Raw genomic sequence first — 8,147 nt, 5'->3', positions numbered from 1 at the left:
AATTGGCCATCAGAGGAATTCAAGGGAAACGATGCTCTGTTTTTAGAAAAAATGGTTTTTCATCGACCTGTAGGGGAAGGTTCTTGGTCCATTTACTGTATGTAAAAATGGTTTTGTTTCAAATAGTAACGTGGCTTGACTTTGCAATGCACTTGTCAAAAAGGCGACCTCCACATTCCACATGCCATTTTGGTCTAACAGCAAGAGGAAATGGAAAGTATAACGTGGCAGTCCAGGTCGAAAACAAAATTAGAACGAAGACATCAATCCTGAGCAGAAAAATAGGGACAGATTGTCTATCCTAGTCTTCAGTTATGATTTGGAGGGTTCACACTACAGCATCCGCCTTTGTATTGGTCACAGATATGTATGCGCTGATCTTTAGGAACCGATGAGTGGATTTTTACTATTTTTCATAGTGCCAGTCGAAACAGTTCCATCTTTTCATGGATCGGTTTTCTTCTGAGCTGTTTATGGTATTAAAAAACATTTTTGTAAAGAGGGAGGGGGAGAGAATTCTGAGAGGTGTGCGTGTAAGAGAAATCAGAACTTCCATTGTACAGTCTTTGACAGAGATTTTAATGAAAATACACAGCTCTGGCTTCTGAGATTCCTGTGGTATGAGATTTAACATTTGTGTCCTCCTTTGTTTCATGTATATCCTGTTATGTGTTCATTTCATTTCATGATCATTTCCTATTGAACAAATGAAGTGTTAAGGTAGAATTCATATTTTGTATGCTCTGCCTTTAAGTTTGTTCATATTTAATGTTTTCTTCTGTTTGACAAGGATTCATCCTCTATGCCCTTGTCAGCTCCTCAGCAGTCTTGCCATTCCATTTAATCTCAATTTGATGTTAAACTTTCTTGCCTACCTTGCCTCAGGAGACAATCTGTGTTTTTGATTATATTTCTCTGTTTCAAGCTGTTTCTTTGCCCCATGCAGCCCAGAAAACCCCATCATCCATTATAACCCCTTTTCCTATTAGTTTACTAGCCTAAAATCAGTGTTCTTTATTGGTCATCTCAGCCCTTTGAAGACATTTTGCCGAGATAGACCCGGAGAGAGCCCTCTCGTGTCCTCGTAGGGCTAGCTACGAGGCTAAGTGGTTTGATGTTGCCTTGGATTTTGCCTTCCTCAGCCTGAGGCCAAATTCAAGCGCTAACATTGTCATTGATGTCAACCCTAGGGTTTGACTTTGAGTAAACACTTGTCATTGGTGTCAAATAGTTAATGAATGCTCTTATATTTGTCAAAATTACATCAATTTGGAAGCTCCATTGTTGGATGGTTGAAAACCCTAGTTCTATGGTTTGGGTTCTCTGGACTAAGGGCATACTTTGCACTTGTTGTGGGTTTTTGAAGAATAAAACCATGGAATTTGTCATGAATATCCTCTCCATTGGGTTCTCCTCATCAAGATATTTCCGGTGGTATGTGGCACGCCACGTGGTTCTTCACGAATTATGACATATTCTCGTTTGAAGTTGAAAACCCTTGTTCAATTGACAGATATGCAGTATTATGAGCAGAATAACAACTTTAAGTCAGAATTGTCAAGTTCATGAGATTATAGCAAGTTTAGGGGGAGAAGAACAGTTATAGGAATACAGGTCCATGGTGATCGTTATCTCTTTGAAAATTGACAAATCATTAGAACAATTCAAGGAGTCATCAACATTGAATAATAGGTTAGCAGTGTAGAATTGTAGAAGGTCATCACAAGTTGTGAAAGGAAAAAATTTAGCAGTGGAAATCCATGTAAAACACAGTATGTCAATGGGAGACATGTTGTTGCAGTGAGTATTAAATAAGGCATTTTCGAGAAAGGAGAGTATCTAGAAGGGAGACAAAAGGAGGCTTCTCGTCAAGGGGATCACGAGTAGATTACAGGTCCACGGGAAGCAACCAAATTATCAGGGGGAGTCACCCTTTGCCATTGATTTCAAAGTGTGAGAGAAATCGGCATAAGAAGATTGATACATGAAGTTAGTGGGAGTTGTACTCATAGAAGGAGTACGAGTGTTGTCATCAATGACAAAGGGGGAGATTGTTGAATGGTGTTGTCATTGATGTCAACCCTGGGGTTTGACTTTGAGTAAACACTTGTCATTGGTGTCAAATAGTTAATGAATGCTCTTATATTTGTCAAAATTACATCAATTTGGAAGCTCCATTGTTGGATGGTTGAAAACCCTAGTTCTATGGTTTGGGTTTTCTGGAATAAGGGCATACTTTGCACTTGTTGTGGGTTTTTGAAGAATAAAACCATGGAATTTGTCATGAATATCCTCTCCATTAGGTTCTCCTCGTCAAGATATTTCCAGTGGTATGTGGCACGCCACGTGATTCTTCACGGATTATGAGATATTCTCGTTTGAAGTTGAAAACCCTTGTTCATGGGCTAAAACCCCATGAGGTGGTAATGTTGCAGCATCTCTTTGATCAAGTCAAAATTCCATATTATAAGGCTATCCACCATATATTATAATAATTACTCCTATAAGAAAATATCACTCATAAATCATCACTTTCAAGTAATCTAGGGCACATAAGCGTTTTGGGTTTATTAAGTTAATTAAGGTTTAAATTTTTTAAACCCTTAAAAAGATTTCCTCTATTAAATTGAATTTGAAATTAAATTAAATTAAGTGACAAAAAAACAAAAACAATATGTTGTCTACTTTGTAGCCCTACCACCAAATTAGGGATCTAGTGGATTAAAATTAACAAAGACTTGAACAATGCAAATTGTCAAAGGTCAGCTTTCCTCAAAATTAGTTTTTCTTCCCTATTCAAGCCACCCATTCAGCCCTCTCAATATTACTATATAAAGGCCTACGACAATCCCTCCTAAGATCAATCGATGATGAAATGTACTTTTAGAATAAGCTATGAAATTATATTGAACCCCTGAGGAGTCAGCAAAGAAATCACAGAGAGTGATCCAGGTGGATATTGGTGGCCACCTGCCTATTCCACTTGGACCCCCACCATTGTTTCTTTCATTTTTTCAGTTTCCTTAATTGTAGCACAATTTACTATTTTTGGCAGTTTTTCAGGTCCTGAACTTTCAGAGCCATTTTGAGGCCATAAAAGACGTTTTTTTGGAAACTCACCAGTGGTGAATACGAGTTTCAACTCAATATTTATTTTCGGAAGTTGTATTCCTTGGATAGATCTTTCTAACGATGTATCGTGTGCATCAAACGGAGATCATATGCAAAATTTACGACCCCAGGGAGTTGATGTACCAATTTACCCCAACGAGGCTCATAGTTTGGTGTTTCATCTCCTAGGGTTAGTTTTTTGGATGTTTGGGGTTTTCCATTGTTTCTCAATAATAAATAGGCCCTTAAGCCTCATTGTAACACAGTTCGAAGGCATGTAGCTGCCACCTCTCTTCTCAAAGATAAGCTACCATCGCACGAGCTAGTATTATTTCCATTGTGTTTGTAAGCATATTTCAGTATCTGATATTAATGCAATGAAGTGTTATTTCTGTTGCATCTCTATATTTATGGTTATATCTGTAATTTGTTTTGTTCTTGTTTAAACTTGGACAAGTGGTATCAGAGGCGGTCTGCTCTTTCTATGTTTTTCTTTGCATGTCCCCAACAAGGTCGGGATATAAGGAGTTAGGGCTTGAACTGGTTGAACCTTTGCAAGGCTAGCCTCGCAAATCCAACGGCCTCCCATGGTGGAAGAAAAGAAAGATGCAGGGGTAGAAGATCCTTTCAAAATCTTTCTCTAAGAAGCCCTCGCACGACAGAGGAACGCGATGATGGACAACTTCACCCAGATACTTCAGCAGCTCCCCAAGGGCGACGCATCTACTTCCAGCGGCTACTCTGGAAGCTTCACACCCTTTAAAGTACAAGTTAACTTTGGCATTCCCATATTTGAGGGTTAGATAGATGGGAACATTGTAGATACATGGTTAAATCTGCTAGAAGGATATTTTATGTTCTTGATTTTTCCAGTCGGGAAAATATTACTTTTTCTCTGCTCAAAGCCACCCCCCACGTCAAGGACTAGTGGGAAACCTACTGTGAGAAGAAGGATGAAAGTTCGCCCTTACTATTTTCGGCCACGCCCACTTGGGATTCATTCTGGGACGCCATCAAGGAGTAGTACTACCATGTCGAGAGATATGAGGATAAATACATAAAGTGGACCATGCTGCGACAAGGAAGGGACCAAGACATGCCGGAGTTTACAAATGTTTTCCAAACCCTTCGCACAAAGTTGGGTATCAGAGATTCTGAGAAACATTTGGTACTCAATTACCGTGGCTTCCTACACATGTACATCCAGGATGAGATGGGGTTCCTGGATATCTCCTCGCTCGGCATGGCATACCGATACGCTGTCAATATCGAGTAGAAGTTTAAACCGAAAAAGAGAGACTTTGGATTTGTGAATCTGAAGCAAAGGAAAGGCGCCCTCAAACCACAGAGCAAAGGGCAGAGCCAAGGTGGGATGACCCAAGATAACCTGTCGAACCCGCAAAAAAAGAACAACACCACGAAGACAAAGGACATGGGAAAGTGGTGTGAGTTTCATAATAGCTCCACTCAAAACACAAGTGAGTGTTGGACCAAGCAGTCGATGGTGGTGATGAGCCTAGGTATTGCAGCAAGAATGCTGCAACTCCCAAGGCTACCATCTTTACTTATCAACCCGGGGTTCGTACAAACTTGGAGGTGACTGTGCTATATACACAAGTAGAAGTGAAGGTACTGCCTGTTGTCACTGCTCATCTGGCAAGAGACCCCAGGGGTTCCAAGCCAGACTTCTATAGGGTCAGAAGAAGCTTGATTTTGATGGAAGGAGGGAAAACCTAGTCTAGGGGAGAGCTAATATACTACAGAAATGAAGAAAACACCATGCAAACCTAAATCACCATAACCTAATTAATCATGAATACAGCTAGACTAAGCAGAATTGCTAAGCAACACTAATCTAATGCTAACTATCTAAGTTGCAAGATTAAAGCAGCAAAACTAGGCTAAGGGGGTTGGAAATGGAACTAGGCTAAGTCTGTGTATAAGCGGAAGAAGCGGTCAGGGGTCAAAATGTTTAAAATAGGACGTAATGAGCAACAGCGCATGAGGACTGTCGGATTAAGCGGGTGAAGGGTAAATGAACGGTTGAGATCAGACAGTAGGAGGGTACGTAGGAAAATGGGCGAACATGGTGGACTAATACGATGGACGGTTGGGATTATGTCACAAAGGCGATCGGAAGATGAACGGCGGTGATCGGCCAAGCCAGTTGGCGATTGGGTGAAGCGACAGCTGTTGGATCAAGAGACAGATCGACAGTGGATAGTTCAAGGCGATAAAGCGATCGGGTAATGTGACAGCCGTCAGATCTGGCAGGGCAGATCAACAGAGGAGATTGGAGCGCAAAAAGAAATGTGCAGAAATGACGAGCGAGTTTGTAGGGCGGTAAGTTATATCTCGTGCGCCCTCAAAACCATAAGTTGTATTTCAAAAATTCACGTGATTAGCCTCCCCGACCGACACGTAGCACAGGGAAACCGCCCATCTCGTGTGCTCTCAGCCCGATAACGTTCGAACAGAAATCCACGCAATATGGTGCGAAGGTCGTCGGATCTAGCAAAGCAGATCTACGGCGAAGAGGCGACCAAGCAGGTTAGTGAGCGGGTGCACGATAACCGTTGAATTTGGCAAGGCAGATCAACGGTGGGGATTTAAAAGGCAGAAAGTCAAACGTGAAAAGTGGATTGGGCAGCAATTGGTGGGTTTTGCGTGTGAAAGGCAATCGACGGTTAAAAACCGTTTGAACGTGAATTAACAGCTCTCGCTGAGCGTTTCATGCTGAAAGAGAAAGACATGGGAATGTGAGTGAGGCCTTAGAGACAGAACGAGAGCAAACAAGTTGATGACCATTAAAGGGGCAGAGCACTATGAAATGACTTCAGTGACTGTATTAAACGACAAAACTCCATGAAAATCAAAACCCTGTGTTTTTGGGGTTGCTACAGGGTTTCTTCCTCACATCATGGTCCCAGAGGGAGGAGGTGAAGCCGAGATGCCTGTGAGCAACCTTGTGGATCTTTTTCTTTATCAATCTACTACTTCAATGAAAGCATGAATGGAACAAACTGAAACACAACTACTCTATTATGCACCACTGTAATGAAACTGCAACTATTCAAGCAAATGAACAGAAAGCAAGAAGCTACTTAAGTCAATGAGCAGGAAAGCCATGAATCTGTGCTGAACCACTGTAATGTAAATGCATCTATCTAACCAAATGAACAATCAAACCATGCATCTATGCTACTACTGTGATGGAAATGAACTGCTTAAGTTAATGAACAGAACGCAGGATTCTATGCTAGAATACAATACAAGAAAGAGGAGCTTTTGCTGCTAGGGTTGGTCCCTAACCCAAGAACTTCGGCCCTTTGAGTTAACTCAGTGCTGGCTCAAATCAAAACTCATCTTCATTATAAATCAAAAGTTGTATTAAATTAGAATGGTTACAAGTCTACAACTGGACAAAAAGTATGAATACTTACTAACTGACTGACTGGTGACTGCCTAGCTGACTAACTACAAAAAACTGAGGTCCTAAGCCTCTTTATTTATACATCTGAAGTCTCAACGACTTCCCTCAATATTAGGGAGGTATAGCTCCCAACTTAATGGTAACTTGTCCTTTCACTTTCACTAGCTCGGTTGCCTTCTAGCAGGGAGGTTGCTTGTACTTCCACTTGCTTGACTGTCTTTAAGTACTCCTGATTTGGTTGTTTGTCATTTCAAATGATGGAGGGATATTCGAATTGATGGGAAGTAAATGAGGAGGCTTTACCTCCCGTAATTCTTCTCCCTTGTCTCATCCGAGTTTTTACCAAGGTCTTTTACCATAGTTCCTTTCTTTTACCTTTTATCCCTGCATTTCCCTTGCTTTTATCTTTTATTCCTGCATTACATGCACCTTAGACCACAAAGAAAAATATCCAACTCTAACTCAACTCATAAGCAAAATATAATCAAAATCATGCAATAAGTTGTGAGAATAGTTGGTTTGACTAAGCTAGGAGGTGAATGAAGGCTAATTACGACCCATATAATTACTCAATGATGAGACTCATCAAGTGGCTGAGATGAAGGCTTCTAAGTCCAACGCATGTTCCAACTCTAAGTCAGAACTCAACAAGGGGAATGACAAAGGGAAGCGGATCATTGATGCGTAGCCCAGTACCACTATGGAAACCACCAAGATCTAGAAGATCAAGCCTGAATATCCAAAAGAGGGGGAACGCCTATTCCACTCACAGATGTGGGTGAAGGGTTCTCCGTTGTAGTTCGTTATCGACAGCAGGAGCCAAAAGAACTTCATTTCAGCAGAGGTCGTGAAACATCTGAGCCCACTGACTACAGCACATCCATAGTCGTACACCATCAGGTGGCTTCACCAAGGACGTGATCTTCGTGTCAGCCAGCAGTGTCGCCTTCTCTACAGCATCAAGCCCTTCATGGATGAGGTATTGTGTGATGTTTCTCTTCTTGAAGTGTGTGATGTATTATTAGGTCAACCATACTTATGGAAGTGGCATGTTGTATATGATTTTATACTCGCTATGTTATTATCTTTGGGTACTAATTTATACAGGGTACCGGAGGTAGCCCCACCTACCGTCATCTCTTTTATCTCTGCGAATCAATGCAGTAAGCTCATCTCCCAGACTAGGAAATTTTTTTCTTTCTAATTCACTCCCAAAGTAAGAGGAAGGTCGTAGCCACATCCATGGCCCCCGGTAGGGGTTCCTCTAAGCAGCAAAAGCAGGTGGATGCGGTCGTGGAAGAATACAGGGACATCTTCTCCTAACCCATAAGGGAAACCTTGCATTGTCAAGTCAAGCATACAATCGATCTGACTCCCATAGCACCGCTACCCAACGGGTCGATATATTGCTGCTCCATTCTAGAAAACGAAGAAATCAAGTAGCAAATCCAGGAGTTGTTGCACAAATGGCACATCCAACCAAGTTCCTCCCCTTGTGGGATCCCAATTGCACTTGTACAAAACAAGGATGGGACTTTGAGACTCTGCATCAATTATTGGGCACTAAACAAAATCACTATTAGGAACAGGTATCCAATCTCAC

This window comes from Pinus tabuliformis, chromosome 3_2 (assembly GCF_031772625.1).
Source record: "Pinus tabuliformis cultivar Carrire ecotype Pingquan chromosome 3_2, CPIR1, whole genome shotgun sequence".
Taxonomy (NCBI): domain Eukaryota; kingdom Viridiplantae; phylum Streptophyta; class Pinopsida; order Pinales; family Pinaceae; genus Pinus; species Pinus tabuliformis.
Note: the sequence above shows the minus strand (reverse complement) of the source record.